The sequence below is a fragment of the Wolffia australiana genome, chromosome 15 (genome assembly GCF_029677425.1).
Source record: "Wolffia australiana isolate 7733 chromosome 15, ASM2967742v1".
In the NCBI taxonomy this organism is placed as follows: Eukaryota; Viridiplantae; Streptophyta; class Magnoliopsida; order Alismatales; family Araceae; genus Wolffia; species Wolffia australiana.
In genome coordinates, this window is record NC_135849.1 from 6,871,405 (window position 1) to 6,892,877 (window position 21,473).

Sequence of the window (21,473 nt, forward strand, 5' to 3'; positions counted from 1 at the left end):
ATGGTCCCTTAGTGGGAAGTTAGGCGGCCCATGTTGGGCCTGAAGTAGTTATTTTTATTAATAAACTCAAGAAATATGCATTATTACATTTTCCCTTTAGAAGGCTCAATGGGTAATGGTGTCCACATGAGTCCTGGTACTCTTAGACTTCTCCCATGAATCGATGATAGATGTAATACATTCAGGGTACATCAAAAAATGGTTACAATCTAATGAGAACTAAATTCATGATATTCATTGAGAAAACAAAAAGTCCAGATGGAATATTTAAGGTTACTCTACAAGCTACATGGGTACAATTTTACGATCATAGTTATGACTATGAAGATAAGGTGATGGGTTCTCAATCCTGCTGGACAAACATTGATCAAGAAAAAAACTACAACTGTCCTGAGATAAATCAAGTCCCTAATGGCTTTGAGGTCCTCATAAAATGGAAATTACTTTCCCCAACTTCTAACGCCATATTAAATATGATACAAAGGGGAGTATATTTCATTATTTCTTGTTTTAGAAATTGATCTATCTCACGAAGGAGGTAATGGTGTACTCATAGAGAGATATTATGAAGCATAACAACACTCCCATTGCCAAGAACCCTGAGAGTCAGAGCAAAGCAATCACAACTCATGGGCAATATGAGACTAGGTGGGATAAAAATGGACGTGGCCCAGGTGTTTAAAGTGGAAAACAGGCCAATGAGAGACCCAGACCTAGGAATTACTTGAGCTAGAGGCATCACATATATAATGAGAGGGAAAATAAAATATATTGAGGAGAGTGAGAAACTCCCGTTAATACCAAGTTCAGGCCTTTGCCATAACATTTACATCTTCTATGTTTCCAAATATCACACGACTTTTGTCGTCTATAAACGCTTCTTTAAACGCTTGGAGCCCTTATATCCTACTTTTTGTAAGAAAATTATGACTACCGCTTTTCAGAATTCTGTATATCTGAGGGTTGAAAAAAACAATTTGCTAATGAAATGAATTTTAATAAACTTAAAATTTTATTGACCTTATAATGTTAAAATTTTAGGTTGCTCTGATTGATATCCATAAAAAGGATGGTGAGCATGATTAAGGTTTTTACCCAAATTTAAGATATTTGGAAATTTTATTGAATGACATTTAGGCATTAAAACTTTGTTTCATAGTTGCTTAGGCACAAAATTCCATGGCATCAGGTTTTTATTGACATACTTTGGAGGATTTTTTAAGTATGAGACATCTGTGACAGAGTTTGATACAAGTAGATGTAAATGGGATGAGATGACATGATAAAATTCGCATGTTTTAAATGATTTGTTTTCTTGACATAAACTTAATGTGTTGATCTGTTTGAAAGATACCAATAACTATTCAAATCGACGCAAGCATATGCAACATTCATGTCTTTAGATTGGAATACAAAGAGCTGTGATGTATAAGGACAAGTTAACTGTTATTTAAGATCATGAGAATTTTTGTTTATCAAATAATAGGCATTATTGAGATAAGATAACAATATTTGTTGAAATTTATTTGATTAATTTAGAATTTTATCCTTTGATTTTGGACGAGAAGCCTTCTAACTTCAGTGTCAGGGTGTGAATCTGCAACAGAAAAACACACGATCTGATTAATCCCCTATGATTAAACCAAAAATGAATTTTTTGTAAATTAGTTTAAATCATCCTCATTCAAATTATATTAATTTAAAATAATTTATAAAACATTTAAAATTATCTCTTATATCTGAAAATCAATTACCCAATGTTTTGAGGTTTAGTGACAAAAGGTTAGTGGGCACCATATTGAGCACTAACCATTGTGAAAAAAGGTTAGTGCATTATTTTAAAATATTCACCTTCTTGACACAAAAATTTTACCAAGATCTATATCTTTCAAATGCCACAAACCATACTAAAAAATCCTTCTATGAGAAAAGTTAGTGCTTTTAATACACCACACCCCGCAGCCCAATTCAGCTGCTCACCACACATTGTGATCCCCAAATGCAGCATGATTTTTCTGAGGGTGCTTTCTAATGCTGCCATCAGATCACGGGTTCAACCAAACAGCACCGAACAAAAATATTGTACATGGTTTTTAATTGTTTTTTTGCACTAAACCTTGAAACATTGGATAGTTTATTTTCAAATAGATAGATTTTTTTGATGTTTTCTAAATTATTTTAAATTAATCTAATTTCATCTTCATTAAAAATAATTATCATAAAATTATAAAATCCTAAAAAATAAATTTCACTTCTAAAATAAAAAGTTGAAAAATCAATACCTGCTATACGTGGATTGGACCCTCAATCAATTCTTGGTAAGGAAATTATTTCAAGTTTTATTGAATAAATCATTACCTTAAAATGAAATTTTAACCCATTGTTTCTTAGAATCCATAGTTTCTTAGAGTTTTGACATTGGTGTCTAAGATTGATGCGTGTGGTCGTGGGTGAGGCTCTTGGAAATGAGAATATCATAGCCATGACAAATGGAATAGCAGCATCTTGCATTTAAAATATCCATTTTCATAACTTATACCTTAATTTTTTCCCACTAAGGTATTACAAATAAGTCTATGCATAAATTTGGAACGTAGAAAACTAAATAGACAAGACACGTTGAAATTCAAAACATAAGAACAAAACAAAATAATAAGATAACATAATTCAACCACCTATTATATTGAATAAATAAAAAATAGACCCCAATATTTTCCTAAATAAAATTTATCTACCCTATTTCAGTAGATTTGATGCAATCAAACTTAATTCATTCCAACATATTGAATTCCAGATCACACTAATGATAATCTAAGAAAACATGGTCCCAGAGAAGTCATCACCATTCCTGATGTTGTATAGGGCTAAAATATTAGAATTTATCCAATATATTCCAAAAAAAGTATGCTCCCAGAGACGTCATCATGGTTCCTGGTGTCGTATATGGCTGAAATTTTAGACATCTCAGGAAAACATATCCATGATTCGTAATTTTTTTTTAATGTGTGAGTATTCAGTTGGATACACAATATTCAAGATTTTATAATGCCAACTTTTTCGAGAAATAGAATTATCTGAGACGAAGGATCATGCTTTATAAAGATTTATCCAAGAAGTCATGTAGATCCCATTGAGTTATATTTCCAAACCATTTTTAATCAGCGTAAAGTCAGGAAGCACATGACATAAAAAATAAAGAAAATAATCAAATAAGTCTTGATGATATAAATATTAATAAGTAGATAAAATAATTTATGAAAGTCTTCTTTACATATTGTTCAAGTCATTCTATTTTTGGATAAATATTTCTATACATAGTGTCTATTCCTCAAAAGATAGGGGAATACGTGTCCATGTACTTGGTTGATTAAATTCTGATTCTAGTTTATGTACTAAGTAGTGTTATTTTAGCTCCCTCAAGTAATGGTTATATATCAAATATGTGGCGCTGGTGTATGTTAAATGTTATTTACCTCTTCAGTTTTTGTCATTAGATATTCATTTTTGAAAAGTAGCTAGACCAGGAAGGTGTCACTTCAATGAGTCAAAAAGTGATAGGTGATATCCATCTGATCCTTGTAAATGACCAAGTATCCTAATGGCAGGCAGTTGCATGTTATCTGCATGTCATACAAATAATATTGTCTGCATGTGCTACAACTTCTTTTGACTCTCCAATAGACTTCTTGGTCTGATAAAAATTCAAAATTTTCCTCAGGCCATTTTTTTTTATGTCTACACTATTTTTAGTTATCTCACAAGTATGCTACACGTTCTTTTGACCTCAAATAGACTTCTTGCTCCAATAAAAATTGAAGATTTTCCTCATGCCATTTATTGTTGTTATGTCAACATCATTTTTAGTTATCGTATAATCCATGATGATAAACAATGTATTCTCCTACTTTCAGTTCCAATAATCTTTTTTTCCCAGCCTGTGATGGCTTAGGCTGTGGCTAGAAAGGGTGTGCCCAAATCAATGGTGCTTGAATTAAATCTCCGGCCCCCTTCATCTCCGCCACAATTCAATGCTCTATGTGGTTGTCTAATGGAGTCATCGGATTATTGAATTTCAATGAAAATGGCCTCTGAATCGCCATTTTATCTTTGAGCATGTGGGCAAAAACATTACTGATGTTGATATTAACTCCTACTCTAAGACTCAAAAATTTTGACACTCATAATAACATCCCTTAGCCTCCCATGTGGTTGTCTAATGGAACCATCAGAGAATTGGAGTTCAGTGTAAATGGTCTCTAGATCACCGAATTAGTCTTAGTATTAGAAATAAAAAATTTTACACTCACAATCATATCCCATTTCTCCCATGATCTCCTATGTGGTTATAAAATGGAACCATCGGATAATTGGAGTTCAATAAAAATGTTCTCTAGATCACCAAATTGGAGTCCTACTATTAGAAATAAAAATTTTCACTCACAATAGTATTCCATAATCTCCCATTTGGTTGTCTAATGGAACCATCGGATAAATGGACTTCAATGAAAATGGTCTCAACATCACTGAATTTAATTTTTTCGTATATGGCCTTTTGCATGATGCTTACACTGATAATGGAATGCAATAATGATTTAGAGAAAATAGAGAATACTATTTCACATCTATTCATTGGTTCTACTGGGCTCTTCATTTTTTTAACAGATGTGGTCTACAAGTACGGAATTATAGTTTCTGAAATACTAATCCTTTTATGATTCCTATTAGGTGTGCAGCATTCATTGATATACTTTGAACAATAAGGGATATAATTAATAATATCATCTTAGATGATGGTTATAGTCGCCTTATTAAGTGTTTCTATTAGTTGATTACTCTTAAGGTTGGAAATCATCCTTTTGTGAGTTATCCTCTACTCACTAAGGTCACATGCTATGGTTTGCAAGCTTTTCACGTACATGTATGCCCTCTTTATCTCATCTATGTCTTTCATACTATCACCTTGTTATTGTTGGATCATCCATGTCTACTTCTCCATTAATGTATTTGAAGAACACCATCATTCACTCATTAGTGTGTTAATAAGTTACTTGTACCTGTTGATAGTATTGAGGCATTGGATAAAGTGGTGGCATGATCTCTGAGTTGAAACTTGATTTTCCTCATGCATTCCATGAATTATATTGGATGCTCCTTGTTCAAAGCATTCACTTACATTAAACAGACCAACTATAGTTGTACATGAGACATTTTAGGCTTCCTAATGAAAATTTGAATCATTTTGGTGATTTCATCCATTAATTTAGTTGCTTTAACTAATAAAGTATTCACCATATAATCTCAATCTCATCTCTTAGGAACGCAATTTTAACCATTGTGAGCCCCATATGATGAAAATCATTCTCTTCAGAAGTAGATCAACCAATTCATAATCATTCATGTCAAAAAAATTCCTCCACAGGCTAGGTCAATCTACTTTCTAGATCTTTAAGTGTGTATGTCATAAATTTTATTCAAAAATGGCCAATATGTGTTTCCATGTTGAAGGTATTTCCTGATTAATTCATTTATTTATCATATGCCTCACTCAATGAATCCTCACATTGGTTCGATTCTCTGCTGTATTTTCTATAAGTAATTTTATTTTCTATCAAGTACAGTATTTTCAAAATGATTCTCAATTTAAACCCATGGTTGAAAGAAAACTTCACTTTAGATCCTCAACAGATAGACCATGGAAGCTAGAAAAAAATTCAGGAATGCATTTTCTATTTTAAAATTTACTACTTCCTAAATGGATCAACAATATGCTAAATTTTCTATGCATAGGATCATGGTGTTCTATCAACTTCATCCTCCATTTTAATGAGTTTGACTCAAGGCCTTAGTTTTCTGATTCCCAAGTACATAGTTTTCTTCCCAAAGTTATCAATTTTATACTAAAAATTTTCAAAAAACACTCTCCTAATGTACTGAATATATAATAATGTAGCCTCTTCTACATAGCAACATTATTTGAAAAATTAGGAAAGAAAATAAATAACAATTAAAACATTTATTAGTGATTAATACCTTATGAATTTTTCCTTCACATAATTTTTACTCATAAACAAGATTTAGGGGAGTTCATAAAATAAATTTATATACTTTAAGTTATTATGCTATATAGTGGTGTTAAATCTACAAGGAGAAAAACTATTGAGTTTAGTAATCTTATGAAAAGATATTGAATAAAATAATAATCGAGTAGCTTAATTAGTTACTTTAGATCTTGAAAATGTTTTCCAACTCTTCTTGAAAATCTTGAAGATCTTCTCACCATGAAGACTCTCTCCTTGGTTGAGTGGAGAAGGGATCAGATAGAGGAGGCCTTCCGATTCTGGCTGGCATGGTTTCTTAAAAGGGGTGCCCCTTCCCCTATTTATATTTAACTTAAGTTTTTTTCTCAAAAAACCCATAAAGTAAAACGTATTCTCCAATGCCCCTAGGTTCCTATGTGTGTGACCCTCTAGGCCCATGTATCATTCTATTTCATAACTTTAGTGGCCCAATAACAGTTATAAGTCAACCTTATAAATTAACTATATCAACATATAGATTAATTGACTAAGGATCAATTTAACCAAATCAATAGGTTAAGTTTCCAGCTCGTGGGGCGCCAAGCTACACCTCTTGCTTTAAAAGATATTGATAGTATTCAAACTCTCACATGGAACCTTTATTGTCATTGGTTTCCATATATGTTTAATCATTCATCCACGCGAGACTCTCAAAAAACTTAGGGTATGGTTGATCATCCAACCCTAGTCTGTCATTTGATTAGTACTAATGCTTAACTAAGATCATTGGAGAATGCCTTCTCCAATATCCTTGATAGGAGCAAAAATGAGATGTTAATGCCATTGTTATTAATTTCACTTCAACCAAATAAAATTTATGAATTTGTAGTCTTACTCAAATTTGTATAGCAGCGATTAAGGTCATCTCCTCAGGGATTGGTTCTTAGAGTTAGCTCTAACTACTTAGTTAGGAAGTAGAGATAAGGAATTCTAGAATGATGGTGCTAATAAATAGTCTTATGATTATTGGTATTTGAAAACAAAATAGGAGAATGTGGATGGATTCACTGAAGATAGTTGAGTAGAATATTAGAAATAATTCACTGAGTGAAAATAGGCAAGACACGTTTTAAAAAATTAAGGTAGCAATTAGTGATATAACAAACACCACTAGGTGTTTGTGGAAATGACTAACAGAGAGAGATGGAATTTATATGAATTTTCTATAAAGAAAATTCGTCTTAGCGATTTTATTTGAATCTCAAAATTTGTGTATTGAAAGTAAATGTAAATTGGCAAATTTAGGTAATTTTTATTGAATTTTTAGGAGTTGATTGATGGTATAAAATTCAGAGTAAATATTTGAAGAATATATGGATGTGGTGTTTGATGAATTGCCTGAAAGAAAGAGAGGAAGTATATGATGCGTTGTAAAGCATGCAAAGGATTTTTTATGTATTTTATAGCTAGTAAATCAAAAGAGACGAGACGTGTACTTATTTGTAGCTATTAGATATTTTAGGAGATTTTTAATTGGTTTAGAAATATTAAGAAAATTGATTAAGAATTCATTTAAGAAAAAATTGCAAATCAAGGGTTCAATGAAATTATTAGAAGGGATTTGTCCTTTTAGACTGAAATCATATGATTTTGAGTTGTTGGATTGAGGATGAATCCTCAATCTTTGTTCAAAATTATATAACGTATGAATTAAAGCTATCCAAATTTTTATTACTTACTAGAGTTCCTTGCCGTTGGGGGGTCGCCGACGGCTTCATATCCTCATCCCGTGAAGTTGTCACTCTTCTTAATTAAGAGATCCAAGAAGATACAAAATAAATTTTGTATTTCTCTCCGATTTGTTCTAAAAATAAAATTCAATCATGGTAAATTGGGTGTTCTTTCCGGAGAGCTGAAGTGTGTTTTGTAGGTCAGGATTGGTCCAAGAACCTTCCTGATTGATATGGGACTAGTTCCCCTTCTTCTTCGGTGGTGATTTGGTGGATATCCACCTGCTCGTTGCCGGAATGAAGTCTCCAGCGACGGAGATGGCATCAAGAGGTTGAAGAAGATCCCCTTCCTCGTCCACCGTCCTATCCTGCTCAAGAAGATTCAACGGCTACAATTAAATTGTAGCCATGGATCCTCTTAACTCTCGATGGACCCAACACAGTTGGCGCCGCAACTTCAGCTACGATCGCTACCTGTTCTTCCTCCATTGGTCCAGGTTGATGTTTGTCGCTGAGCATTCGTCTATAAGGAAAATAGCATTATTAAAAGAAATAGGAATCGATCTTGACTGTTCAATATTCTTAAAGAAGATCAACGGTCAAGATTATGACATAGGCTTTAGGAAAAGCACATGCCAACATGGGCTTGGGCCTGGGCCGTGCGAAGTACGAGTGTTTTTTATCAATGATTTTTGCATACTGCAGTCCGCGGGCCTGCCCATACTCATTATTCTGCCCTGGCCCATCCCGATCCTCTCTGAAAATTCTAACTTGTAAATCCCATATGGAAAGATTTATAATCCTTTAAAACTATATAAAATTTGAAACTATTAATGATTTGTATTGGAAAGGAAACAAACAAAGACTCTTACACGTCCAAGTTTGTGTACCATAATGTCACTGTGTGCTCTCATACATCAATGGGTCCTTCGGGCCCTTGGCGCTCAAGCTGCGGCTGCGGCCATAGCTCCTTCGCGATACCTTAGGCGCCAAAACCTTTTTTGCATTTTCTTCTTCTTATTATTATTATTATTTTCTTTTTATTTTTACTTTATTAACGAGTTACATATTATTCCATATTCATGCTAAATTCATTAAACATAGGATAGTTACATAATATATGAATACAAACATGAAATTGAATTTGTTTATCCTATATCATGAAGCATATATATTAATCCCATTAAATAGACCATATATTCTTCAAATAGTATGAAATTGCAAGCACGGATTTGGATACGTCAGTTCTCACTACCCTAGCCATGGATTTAGTTGCATCATCTTCCTTGAGTCAATTTCCTCTTATATCAAGCACTGATGATCCCTTCTTGACCACTCAATTATCTCCGTGAGCTTCTTACTACATCCGAGCTATGACTTATTTGAATCCAATGATTAGAGACTCATAAGTCGTAGACAAAATGTAGTCGTCCATCCACGAGATGTCCTTGGTGTCTCAGGTTAATGGATCACTTATACAACTGTCACATGAATCAACCTGATTGACTTTTGGGTATAATACCATTCAGGGATTCTTTGGATCAAATCAATTCAGTAAACTCTTTCTCCAAAGAGCACCCACTATCTGTCCTTAGTGTCGACACATTAATAGCCACAACATCAACTATACTTATCATATAAGAAGGATCAGTTAGTGTTATTATGTCCAGATAATTTAATGTACATCTTGACTATCCATCGACTAGAAATATTTTGAATACATGTGTAAAGAATAACGATCAGTATATTATGATATTATCAAAATTCACTAGGGCATTGCACGTATTCACAAACTCCATTATAAACATCACGCTAGAATAATAATGAACTAATATTTTATTCAATAAACTTATAAAAAATTTGGTGATGTGATTTGGCTTGACTGCCACATAATATCCATCAAAAGCAACCAAATTTCCCATATCACCAAAGGATGTAAGACAAATAAAATAATTAAAATGATATCATGAAAAGATCCTTAGTAGTACTTCAATTCTAGAATGTTTATTTTGATTAATTACAACTACATATGATAAATTTTATGTATAATATTAGATATATACTCATTTTGGAACGTAATATAGTTCATTAAAATGCACTTATTGTAAGAAATATTTGTGGCCTGCAAGCCAAAACCACGTTCCACATCTTGTTCCATATTCAGTGATAGAATATATAAATCATTATAATACATGTGTGACGCTAATAATTGAAGAGTATGAATGCATGCAATGAATGAGTGAATTATTATGGAATCATAATACAGAGATCACTACTCTCTAAACAAGTGTTCAAAACATTCTTATTTGAACTTTACTCAAGGAAATTAAAATATCCATGTAGAATAATATTTTCTAGTTCGCACATATGATGATTACAGTCGATCATGTAACCATTATTGTGGAGACATTAAGTTTAGATTGTGCGTGCTCTTTGGATAAAGAGTTCTCTGAATCGATCTGTATGAGCTCGTGAATGGTATTATACTTAAACGTCAATCAGGTTGATTCATGCCACTATTATATAAGTAATCCATCTATCTAAAACACCAAAGAAGCCATGTGGACAAAAGGTTGTTTTGAATATGACCTAATAAACTCTAATCAAGGATGTGGATGGAAATATTGAAGAACACATCCTCGGATGATTTTGTCGAGCATCAGTACTCACTAGAATGACCAAGTAGATTTTGATGATTATATGTACTCAGTCATTTAGCAATCTTGTGCGGTTGAGGGATTATATACACACACTAACTAATGGTGTTAAAGGTTCCATGAGAGAGTTGACATAATCCTTTGTATCTTCTAGGACATAAAGTACTGCCTGGCACCCCACAAATCAGAAACATAACTAATTGATTAGGTTAGATAGATCGTTGATACTTAATCTATGTGAGATATAGTTAATTAATAAGGTTGGCCCAATAAAGGTTATTGGGTCATTGAATTGATTATCTAGACCAATACATGGGCCCACAAGGTCACTCACACAAGGTTCTGACATTAGTGGATATACTCAAAGTTTGTAGGTTTTTATGAATTGTTCCCCAAGATAAGGACTTTCATGAAAATTTCCCTAGACAATATAAATAAACGAGGAATCCTCATTTGACACCCATGTGAATTACTTTGAGTACTCCTTTCTTCTCTTCCTATTCCCTGAGTGTTGATTCTAGTTAGGACTGGATAGAGAGGAAATTGAATTTCGAGCAGTGGAATTCAGGGGAAGAAGATAAGATCCAGCACTTTGAAGATTGAGTTGATACATATAGGTGCTCACTCGAGGAACCCAGAAATTGCAGACTTGATCCGTTCGATGGCTATATTTTTTGTTTCTATTGGTTCTTGGTTTTCAGATATGTTTTTTATTCGACATTCCACTGCACAACAGAGTTTGGATTTGTTAAGTTGGTGATGGATATTATGTGGTCGTCAAGCCAATCACACTACCATATTCATATAAGTTCATTGAATAAAATATTTGCATTCATTATTATTCTGTGTGATGTTTATAATGAAGTCCATGAATACGTGCAAGTGAATTATGATGAGATCATAATACAATGATCACTAGTATTTAAACATGTATTCTAGATATTCCTATTCGATGGATAGTCGAGACGGACATCGAATTATGCGGATAGAGTAGCACAAGCTGATCCTACTTATACGATAAGTATAGTTGATCAGGTAGCTATTAGTGTGACGGCACTAAGGACAGATTGTGGTGCTTTTGGAGAAAGAGTTCACTGAATTGATCAGTATGAATCTCTGAATGGTATTATACATAAACGTCAATCAGGTTGATTCAAGTACGGTTGTGTAAGTGATCCACTGACCTGAGACACCAAGGACATCTCGTGAGTGGATGACTAAGTTTTGACTATGACTTACGAGCCTCTAATCATGGGATTCAAATAAGTTATAGATCGAATGTAGTAAAAAACTTACGGAGATGATTGAGTAGTCAAGATGGGATCATCCGCCCTCGGTATAAGAGGAGATTGACTCGAGGAAGGAGATGCAGAAAAATCCCTGGCCAGGATAGTGAGGATATTGGAGAAGGTGTTCTCTAATGTTCCCTATTCCGCATCAATACTAATCGAATGACGGATTAGGGTTTGACTATAAACCATACCCTAAGTCATTCGAGAGTCTCACGCTGATGATGAATTATACATATATGGTAACCGATAATGGTAAAGGTTCCATGAGAGAGTTCGAGACTACTCGGTATCTTTTAGAGCACGAGGTGTAGCTTGGCACCCCACGGGCTGGAAACTTAATCTATCGATTGGGTTAAATTGATCAATATTTAATTAACCTATGTGTTGATATAGTAAATTAATAATGATGGTCAATAAGGGCTTTGGTGGATATATTTTACTTTGTAAGGTTTTTGAGAAAACCTTAAGTGAAATATAAAGAGGGGAAGGGGTCTCATTTTAAGCACCCATGCAAGCCTGATTTGAGATCCCCTACATTTCTCCATTCTCTTCTCCACTCATCCAAGGAAGAGTGTCTTCATGGTGAGGAGATCTTCAAGATTTTCAAGAAGAGTTGAAGAAGAAGATGTGGAGATCCATGCGCCGAGTGATCGGGTGGATACTTCTAGAGGCCGGACGCGCGAACGGCTTCAGAACGATCTAGAAGCGACAAAGTCAAGGGTGCAATGAGTTGCCCAAAATGTACTTTGAATGTTTTGTTTTAAAGATCGATTGTGAATCGATTGACACGCTTCTGCATCCATAGAAACGTGTTTTCCATGGAGGAACCAAGGCACTGAACCCAACAGTTTGGATCTTATTGATCCAAGCCTCAAAATTTTCCAACAGATCTCACATAGCACTGATGTTCCTTTTGATGACTGAATCAATAGTATTTTGAAAAAAAACATTGATTAAGAAGCACAATCAACAAATAAATTCATCATCAATTTATTTTTTATCTTTTTATTCCTGATTATCATATAAATCATATTAAATTATTACGATTTTAAAAAAAGTGATACATTTTCTAATGTGCCAAAAGGTTTTCATTTGGTCTCAATAAATTATTATAAATAGGTTTTTTAGGTCTCATTAATGATCAAAAGGCTTTTAGGTCTCATTAATACTTCATTCATTTGATTTTAGAATATTTCCTATCTATTTTTTCTCAACAAGATCCAACTAATTTTATCATGTTTCTTTATATTAAGCTTTAAATATGGTGTCCTAAGGTGCAGATATCACAATGTATAGTCCTTAATTCTTTTACAGATCTTTAAAGGTAACAGCAGTATAACGATTCCATCCATGACCAGTGAATATTATAGGTACTCAAAATATTCCATCATAACCCTATGATTAATTGGAATAGTACTCTTTTATTCTTTTTTGTGACTTGTAATGCAATACAAAATACCATATATATATAGTATATATATATGTTCCAAATGTCAAAATATTATACATAGGATCTGACATTTTTCTCCAAAATGACATGATATCTTAAATAAAAAATGGCAATTTAAAGCAAAATTGAAGAGTAAAATACATTTAACTCCGTCATCTAACAACTATGATTGTATCATTATTATCTTTACGTCATCATCACATAGCCATCGAGGAAGCTTTATAACATCTTGCATTAACCATCATCGTCATCACCACCATCATCCTCAAAGCCTGACGGCAATTGCTGATCCCCACTCATGTGGAACAGGAACACAACTTGAGGTGCCTCACACTCATTGTCTGACGCTTTCCATGATCACCACCAACATCACTATCATCATCATCAGCATCAGCATCATCATCATCATCACCATTATCCTCATCATCACAATCATACACTTCCAAAAATCTTTGACACCATCCTCATGGTTGTGGGTCATCGCTGCCACCACCACCCTCAGAGGCCGACTACAGCGATGAAAGATGGACGGGCATGGTCTACCTATCCCTAGTAATGGGGGACCTGAACACAACTTGAGGTGCAGCTATTGGACAAAAAATGAATGACGTTTTTGAATGGACGGAATGGGACTGAACGGACTTCCGTTCCATTATCCGCCCATGGAATTTTGTTTCATCCTATTCGTCATTCGTCATTGTTTCATCATCATTACAAGTCTGTCATTGTTATCTGTTCTGTTATTCGTCCGTTATAAAAAACGGAACGGATAACAGACGAATGGATGACGAAGTAGATAGAGAGGGGGGGAGGGGAGTGATGGAGAGAGAGAAAGGAGAGGGAACGAACAAGAGAGAGAGGAAGAGGGAATGATCAAGAGAGAGAGAGAGAGAGAAGGAGAGGAAACGAGAGAGAGAGAGAGAGAGAGAGAGAAGGAGAGAGAACGAGCGCGAGAGAGAGGAAGAGGAAGAGAGAGAGAAAGAAAGAGAGAGAGGGAAGAAGGGAGAAGGAGAGGGAGTGATCAAGAGAGAGAGAGAGGGAAGAAGGGAGAAGGAGAGGGAGTGACCGAGAGAGAGAGGGGGGGAGCAAGGTAGAAGGAGAGGGAGTGATAGAGAGATAGAGAGAGGAGAGGGTGATTGAGAGAAAGAGAGAGAAGCAGAGGGAGAGGGTGAGATCAAGAGAGAGAGAGGGAGAAGGAGAGGGAATGATAGAGAGAGAGAGAGGAAGAGGGAGTGATCGATCAAGAGAGAGAGAGAGGGAGGAGAGGGAATGATCGAGAGAGAGAGAGGGAGGAGAGGGAATGATCAAGAGAGAGAGAGAGGGAGGAGAGGGAACGATCGAGAGAGAGAGGGAGAAGGAGAGGGAATGATCGAGAGAGAGAGAGAAAGAGAGAGAGAGTGTGTGTTGAAATATGGCGTAGTATGAAGAGAGAGAAAGAAAGTATGTAGAGAGAGAGAAGGATAGAGGAAAAGAACATGATAAGAGAAGGAAACTCTCATATGAAAAATAACGAATCGTCCAGTATTTATAGCCGCCAAAAGCGGTTTAGGGGTATTTATGATAATACCTAACCGACAAGGCGTCATCATGCCGAGTGGCATGATGACGTGCATCGGCCTTCGGCAGATGAGGGATGCCTCGTGACCGCAAGACAGATGTCCTATTCGTTATGGGCACAGCAGAGTGGGACGATGTCCAAGGTAGCAGGCGGCGCACACTTGTAGTCTCAGGAAGCTTTGAGGCCTTCTCGTCAGCCGAGACGTACGGCTGACGGCGGCAGGTAGGCGCCACGTCCCTATGATAGTTGTTGGGCGATGTGCATGGGAGCCGACTTTGCTTGTCATCAGTCGAGGCGTATGGCGGGCGACTGCTCCTGACAGACACGTTTTTGGGACTTGGCACCTGCGGCTTGTCATCCTTATTTGTAATTGCGTTAATATGCCCCCGCAAAACCAAGGTGGGGACCACATCGAGTTTTGTACGAAGCCAATGAGAATGTTGCTGCAAGTTGATCATTAGTAGACACAAATGACACTTTCAAGAGTCCTGTTGAAACACATATTCATACAAAGTGAAAGCAATCTATATATGCTTTGTACGAGAACAAAAAATTGGATTTTTTGTTAAATAGGTGGCACCTAAATTGTCACCCCAAAGTAGGGGCGGCGTAGTTGGGTGGAGGTTGAGTTCGTTAAGAAGGGATTCGACCTAGATAACTTCAGCTGTGGCGTGAGCGGCTAACTTGTACTCCGCTTCAGTGCTCGAAAGAGACATTGTGGTTTGTTTCTTGGATGACCAACTAATTAGGTTAGGACCGAGAAAAATAAGATACCCATGTGTAAAGCGTCTATCATTTGGATCGCCCGCCCAATCCAAATCACTGTAGACATTAATTTTCATGGTGGTTGAACGCAAGTATGATAAGGAGAAGTCAGTAGTTCCCTTCAAGTAGCAAAGTAAATGTTTGACAACGGCCCAGTGTATGGGTTGGGGGTCATGCATATTCTGGCATGCCCGATTGACAGCATAGGCAATGTCAGGCCTAGTAATTGTTAGATATTAGAGACTGCCAACAATTTTTATGTAAAATGTTGGGTCGGGCCTATCAGAAATTTTGATGGCACATAGGAGGACACGTTGCATGGTGTATTAGTGGGCTTGCATTCGCCCACTTTTGCATTTTGCAATATTTGTGCCAGATATTTAGATTGAGAAAGATAAATACTTTTTGAGTGCGGAATTAATTCAATTCCCATATAAGTATGTCACATTCCGGAGGTTCTGAACCGGGAATGCACTTTGCATGGAAGAAATTGTGTCTGCAACTTTACAAGGGTTAGAACGATGACAAGTATGTCAACAACATACACAAGAAGAAATAATATTGAAGTGGGTGTGTTTTTAAAGAACAACGAGGTGTCCGTTTTAGAACTGTGGAAGCCTTTGAGTGTTAGAAAATCGGATAGCTTTTAATACCACATGCGAGGTGCTTGTTTAAGGCCATATAGAGATTTTTTAAGTAAGCATACATGATGAGGAAAGTTTGGATTAACAAAGTCGGGGGGTTGTTTCATAAAGATGGTTTCATTAAAGTCTCCATGTAAGAAGGCGTTAGAGATATCTAGCTGCTTGATTTCCCAATTATTACAGAGGGCAATAAAGAGAAGAAACCTTATGGTCGTCATTTTGACTACCGGACTGAAAGTGTCCTGGTAGTTGATTCTTGGGGCTTGACTGAATCCTTGGGCGACGAGACAAGCTTTACATCTCTCTAGTGTGCTATCTGCATATAACTTACATTTAAATATCCATTTTGAACCAACTATATTGACACCGTTTGGTGGGTTCACAAGCACCCATGTGCCATTTTTATGGAGGGCAGAAATTTATGCCTCCATGGCGGCCCGCCAACACGGATCGTACAAGGCTTGTGAGATGTTCGTAGGTTCGGGAGGTAGAGTGTTATGACATTGAAGGTGACCTGAGTATGAAAGATGTTTGAGAGAAATAAATGGCGAGCACGTTTCTGAGACGTGTCAGGGATGTTAAGTAAATTGTAGATGCCACGAGTACGAAGATGCAGAGTTGACAAGGTTGTACTGGACAGAGGAGAAGAAATTGCGGGTAGAGGCATCTGACCAAGGGTTGAGCAGGCTTCAGCAAGAGAGCTAACTCCAAGACGTGCTTCACAACGAGCGTTAGAGACAAGAGTATTCTCTTCAAGTGTATTGATAATGCACAATGTGCAGTTGTAAGTAGGGCCTGAGCATAACAGACCGTCAGACTGTCGAGCTTCTTTAAATATAGGAGAAAAGGGAAATAACATCATGCAAAATATAAAGACGAGACGTCGAGAGAGAAAGACATCAATATCCCTTATGAAATGAGCTGTATCCCAAAAATACGCATTGCTCAGATCTGGGAGACAGTTTATTTTTACAATATGGTTGTAAGTTAAGGAAGCATAAACATCCAAAGACTTTGAGAAATTGGTATTCAGGTGATCTGGGATGTAACTTTTCAAATGGAGATTTTTTACCTAGAACATGCAAGATCATTCAGTTGATGAGGTATGTTGCCGTTGTGACTGCCTCGTCCCAGAAAGTTGTTGGTAAAGAGGCATGATTTAGCATGCTGAGAGCGGTCTCAACCACATGTTGAAGTTTGCACTCAGTCGTGCCATTTTGCTCCGGAGTGTGTGGGCACGAAACAAAGTGTTTTATCCCACATTTGAGTCGATGTTTATGCAAGGACTGGAACTCACCTCCCCAGTTTGAATGGAAGGTCTGAATGTTGCAAGAAAATTGCTTCTCCACCAAGCATTGGAACTGAATGAATGTCGAGTAGACATTGCTATTGGCTTTTAGGGGGTAGAGCCATGTGAACCTGCTAAATTTGTCAATGAAAGAAACATCGTAGGAATAACCAGAATAAGATTGAACAGGCGCAGGACCCAATAAGTCAGAATGAATGACTTGAAGAGGTTGTGAAGTTGTATGAGTAGTAGGAGAAAATGGGAGTTTTCGAGATTTGGCAAGGTAACAAGCAGAACAAACAAAAGTAGATAGAGTTCGTGATGTAGGAAGCCGAAAAAGAGAAATTGTTTTCTTCAAAATGCTAAACGCAGGGTGTCCAAGCCGAAGGTGCCAAACATCCAGTGTTGATTTTTCTCTCAAAAATGTTGTTGCATGTGGAGGGTTGATGCAGTAAAGCCCGTCACGAACCATTTCCGGTGAGGAGCAGTTCCCTCATCGTGTGATCCTTGATATAGTATGCATTAGGATGAAACTCTACGAATACATGATTGTCAACTGTTAGTTTATGAATAGAAAGGAGATTTTTAGAGATTTGGGGAACATGAAGAACATTTTTTAATAGCAGAGGTTGATAAAGGTGTGATGAAGAAATTTGAGAGGAGCCAAGGGAATGTATGGGCAAACCTGCTCCATGGCCAACATACAGCTGCTCCGATCCATCGTAGGGAACGACCCCGTAAAAGCTGTGAACATCGGAGGTCACGTGATGAGTAGTACCGCTGTCTGGATACCAAGCTTGCTGGTACGGATGTGGTCTTGGAGGCAACATTGGGCGAGGCAGTGATGCATCGGATCCAGCAAAAGATGTCGCATTCGCTTGAGGAGGTCCCCCAAAAGTGTGCGTAGGTGGACGCATCATGACCGCCGAAGGAGAAGGAGAGTGCATATGTCCATAGGAGAAAGATCGGCACTCAGGAGCCTGATGACCTTGTTTAAGGCATAGTTGACAACAAGGAATGAAACGCCCATGGCATCCTCCACGGCCCCGACTGGTTCCTCCACCAGTTCCATGACGGTCACCACGTTCTCGATTAAAAGACAACGGTTGGCTGTGGTAGGATGGCTGGTTGGGAGGATTGGTCTGGACTTGATGCACCATTGGAGAACCAGGTGCATCCAAGGCGTCATCATCATTGTCAAAATTATCTAAGGAACTTTGGAGCGGAGATTAGCTACTCTCAAATTATCTAACGAAAGATTCTCATTGCGAGTGGTCACACCAGTTCAAAAGGAGCAAAATTTGGGACCTAGCCCACGAAGAAAAAAAAATTTGACTGTTCTTTCAACTTTTGGTTCTATGGCATCGACCAGTTCTGCCAAAACTTGGCGAAAATGTGAAATGTAATCATCGAGGGGAAGAGACCCTTTTTTGATAGAGTGAAAATGGGAAGTTAACTCCATGATGCGCGATTCACAAGCCGACGAAAGTTCTATCTCGAGTTTTCTCCAAGCGTCTCTGGCTATCGAGTTTTCTACACAGCTCGAGACAAGAGGGAGAAGCTCGGCAGACATGGAGGAGATAATTGTAGAGAGTACCTATTGATCGTTGCGCTTCCATGGAGTGTTTTCATCATCAATATCTTCTTCCTCAGGAGGTTTGGGGTGAGTGAGATGCTTCCCCAAGCCCTATGCCTTCACAATAGGCACGATTTGTATTTTCCAAATCAGGTAGGTTGCTTTTGTAGGCTTGATCGACACCGTTGGTGCTGTGGACATAGTGGAGGTGCAAGACAGCGGCGGAATGTGAGCAGGATGTGCTTCGGAAGGCATTGGAATGCCATTGGTAGAGGCACGGATGGCCTCACCATGCTCTGATACCATGTTGAAATATGGCGTAGTATGAAGAGAGAGAAATAAAGTATGTAGAGAGAGAGAAGGATAGAGGGAAAGAACGGGATAAGAGAAGGAAAATCCCATATGAAAAATAACAGATCGTCCAGTATTTGTAGCCGCCAAGGGCGGTTTAGGGGCATTAATGATAATACCTAACCCACAGGGTGTCATCATACCGAGTGGCATGATGACGTACATCGGCCTTGGTGGCGCCGTCCTTTGGCAAACGAGGAATACCTCAGAATCGCAAGACATATGTCCTCTTCGTTATGGGCATAGCAGAGTGGGATATGTCCAAGGTAGTCTCGGGAAGCTTCGAGGTCTTCTCGTCAGCTGAGGCGTACGGCTGACGGCGGCAGGTAGGCGCCACGTCCCGGGGACTGTTGTTGGGCGATGTGCAGGGGAGCCAACTTTGCTTGTCATCAGTCGAGGCATACGACGGGCGGCTACTCCTGGGACTGTTGTTTCTGGGACTTGGCACCTGCGGCTTGTGATCATTATCTGTAGTTGCGTTATAGAGAAAGGGAGAAGGAGAGGGCATGATCGAGAGAGAGAGAGTGAGGGAAAAGGAGAGGGAACGATCGGGAGGGAGAGAGAGAAGGAGAGGGAACGATCGCGAGAGAGAGAGAGGGAGAAGGAGAGGGAAAAATCGAGAGAGAGAGAGAGAGAGGGAGGAGAGGGAATGATCAAGAGAGAGAGAGAGAGTGAGGGAGAAGGAGAGGAAACGATAGAGAGAGAAAGAGAGGGAGAGAGGGAGAAGGAGAGGGAATGATCAAGAGAGAGAGAGGGAGAGGGAGAGGGAACGATCGAGAGAGAGAGAGAGAAGGAGAGGCAACGATCGAGAGAGAAAGAGAGGGAGAAGGAGAGGGAACAATCGAGAGAGAGAGAGGGAGAAGGAGAAGGGAATGATCAAGAGAGAGAGAGTGAGGGAGAAGGAGAGGGAACGATTGAGAGAGAGAGAGTGAGGGAGAAGGAGAGGGAACGATTGAGAGAGAGAGAGAGGGAGAAGGAGAGGGAACGATTGAGAGAGAGAGAGAGGGAGAAGGAGAGGGAACGATTGAGAGAGAGAGAGAGAGGGAACGATCGAGAGGGAACGATCGAGAGAGAGAGAGGGAGAAGGAGAGGGAATGATCGAGAGAGAAAGAGAGTGAGGGAGAAGGAGAGGGAACAATCGAGAGAGAGAGAGAGAGAGGAAGAGGGAGTGATCAAGAGAGAGAGAGATGGAGGAGAGAGCATTCGAGAGTGTTAAGGACGCAAGGTCCAATATGGCCCAACAGGATCAACCGCCACAGCCGCCACACTCACGTCACTCATCACCCACACGGCGCCTGTCGTCACCTGCGTCTAAGCCGCCTCAACCGCCAAGGCAGCTGTCATCATTACCTGCCATCAAGCACCACCGCCATCTTCTGCCATGATAACCACTGTCGCATCATGACGGCGGACTTCATTCAAATTTATTTTCTTCAATGTATAAAACTCGAAAACTTGCACCACTATAAATAAAGTGGTTTGCAATCTACTTGACATAGACGAATATATTGTTTTATCTCTTCTGTTCCTTCGATATCTCTTCTATATTCGTCTTTCGTCTACTCTCTTCTTCATTCTTCAACATGGTATCAGAGCACGCCCTGACGAGCCCTGAAGACGCGTCCTTTGAGGAAGGAGTCATCCAGCGTCAAAGGCAACGACAAACTCGTTCGCCAGTAAAAGCCTCAGCGCCTCATCTTCCACAAATTGGAATCAAGCTCACCCTGACAAACTACCCGGTGTGGAAGCGCTACGTGCAAGCCACCATCATAGCCCAAGGGCTTGGTAAGCATTTAACTCATGAAAGACCATCATGTTTTCAGATCCAGAAAATGTCTGGTGGAAGAAGGATATGACCGCCATGGCTATCCTAATGGCGTCAATAAGCGACGACGTTCTCCTAGTCATTCAAGACAGTGTCACAGCTATTGATGCATGGAGAACTCTCACCAATGAACTCTCCTCAAGCTCAGAGGCAAGAGTCATGGAGTTAACAAACAAGGTCCATAACATTCGCAGAGGTACGCGTACAATCAATGATTTTGTTTAGGAAATACACAAAATTTCTACATCATTGGGCACCATAGGAGAGACAGTCCATGAGCGCACACTGAAATTCATTTTACTTCGAGGTTTGGGGCATAA